We start from the raw sequence: 2,540 nt of genomic DNA, 5'->3' as shown, positions 1-2,540 counted from the left end.
CAGACACAGCAAACCTTCTTGCCACAGCTCGCATTGATGTGCCATCCTGGATGAGCTGCACTACCTGAGCCACTTGTGTGGGTTGTAGACTCCGTCTCATGCTACCACTAGTGAAAGCACCGCCAGCATTCAAAAGTGACCAAAACATCAGCCAGGAAGCATAGGAACTGAGAAGTGGTCTGTGGTCACCACCTGCAGAACCACTCCTTTATTGGGGGTGTCTTGCTAATTGCCTATAATTTCCACCTGTTGTCTATTCCATTTGCACAACAGCATGTGAAATTTATTGTCAATCAGTGTTCCTTCCTAAGTGGACAGTTTGATTTCACAGAAGTGTGATTGACTTGGAGTTATATTGTGTTGTTTAAGTGTTCCCTTTATTTTTTTGAGCAGTGTATATCCACAGTAAAACATGTCCTATATCGACATAACCTGAAAGGCCTCTCAGCAAGGAAGAAGCCACTGCTCCAAATGGTTTGCAACTGCACATGGGACAAAGATCGTACTTTTTGGAGAAATGTCCTCTGGTCTGATGACACAAAAATAAAACTATTTGGCCATGATGACCATCGGTATGTTTGGAGGAAAATAAAATAAAATTTGTGAGCAGAACTGAAAAAGCGTGTGCGAGCAAGGAGGCCTACAAACCTGACTCAGTTACACCAGCTCTGTCAGGAGGAATGGGCCAAAATTCCCCCAACTTATTGTGGCAAGCTTGTGGAAGGCTACCTGAAACGTTTGACCCAAGTTAAAACCTCTTCAGCGTCTCGTCCCGTCAGCGGGATCAAAATCCAGGGAAAACTCCTAGCGACATTAGCATAACGAAATTTAATATATATATTTTTTTCAAATATAGGACTGTCTCATATCGTTTTATAGATACACCTCTCCTGAATCGACCGACGTCGTCCGATTTCAAAAAGGTTTTACAGGAAAGCAAATCATTAGATTATGTTAGAGGAGTCCATCGTAAAAAGCAGCAACATAGCCATTTTCCGACCAACCACATGCATCACAAATAACCAAAAAACAGCTAAATGCAGCACTAACCTTTTACAAACTTCATCAGATGACACACCTAGGACATCATGTTACACAATGCATGCATTCTTTTGTTCAATAAAGTTCATATTTATATATGAAAACAGCATTTTACATCGGCGTCTGACGTTGACTAACTATTTTCCCGTCAAATGCAATCCGGGGAAACAGAGCTACAATTTACTGAATTACTATTCGAAAACATGTTTAAAATGTAATATTGTCATTCTAAGATTTATAGATGAATATCTCTTGAAAGCACCCGTCATACCAGATTTAAAAATAACTTTACTGGGTAATCACACTTAGCGATAAAAGGGGATGCGATACTCAGAAAATGAGCTAGTAAATACAGCTCGGCGCCATCTTGGAACAATCGCATATCACATCTAATGTTGTATAATATTGTCAATAATCCCTTACCTTTAGTTGTCTTCATCAGAAAGCACTTCCAGGAATCCCAGGTCCACAACAGATGTATTTTCGGTCGAAAAAGTCCATCCTTTATGTTCCATTAGCTTGCTGTTGTTAGCGCGTCTGAAGGCTGTATCCAAATGCTCCGTCGTGCGAGCCACAGCCGTTCCGAAATAAAACATTTTTTTCCCATTTAGGTTCGTTCAAACATGTCAAACGTTGTATAACATAAATCTTCAGGGCCTGTTTCAACAAGAGAGCCAATAAGATTCGAGGGGGATGATTTCATTGTGTTTCAAAACGTTTCCAAAGGTGGGGGTAGACAGGGCCGCCGGCGTAATGGTGATGGCCCTCCCCCTGTGACCAATTTCCAACGCGTCTCATTCACTGAGTTTCGACAGTAGAAGGCTCAAAACACTTTGTAAAGACTGGCGACATCTTGTGGAAGCAATAGGAAGTGCTCAATGAACGATATCTCACGGTGTGAATAATAGGCAACGACGTGAAGTTGAGTCCACAATTCAGAATTCCACTTCCTGGTTCAATCGGTCTCGGGGTTTTGACTGCCATATGAGTTCTGTTATACTCACAGACACCATTCAAACAGTTTTAGAAACTTTAGGGTGTTTTCTATCCACAGGTATTAATTATATGCATATCCTAGCTTCTGAGTCTGATTAGTAGGCCGTTGAAAATGGGCACGAATTATTTCCAAAATGCGCTGTGGCGCCCCCTATCGTAGGGTAACGTCAAGAGGTTAAACAATTTAAAGGCAATGCTACCAAATACTAATTGAGTGTATGTAAACTTCTGACCCTCTGAATGTGATGAAAGAAATAAAAGCTGAAATAAATCACTCTCTACTATTATTCTGACATTTCACATTCTTAAACTAAAGTGGTGATCTTAATTGACCTAAGACAGGGCATTTTTACTAGTATTAAATGTCAGGAATTGTGAAAAACGGAGTTTAAATGTATTTGGCTAAGGTGTTTGTAAACTTCCGACTTCAAATGTATAACCACACCTACCCCCACCTTTTGTATATGTTTTTGAAACCACTCACAGATACACAGAGAACAGGC

Source organism: Salmo salar, chromosome ssa16 (assembly GCF_905237065.1).
Source record: "Salmo salar chromosome ssa16, Ssal_v3.1, whole genome shotgun sequence".
Taxonomy (NCBI): Eukaryota; Metazoa; Chordata; class Actinopteri; order Salmoniformes; family Salmonidae; genus Salmo; species Salmo salar.
This window is presented reverse-complemented; position numbering follows the sequence as displayed.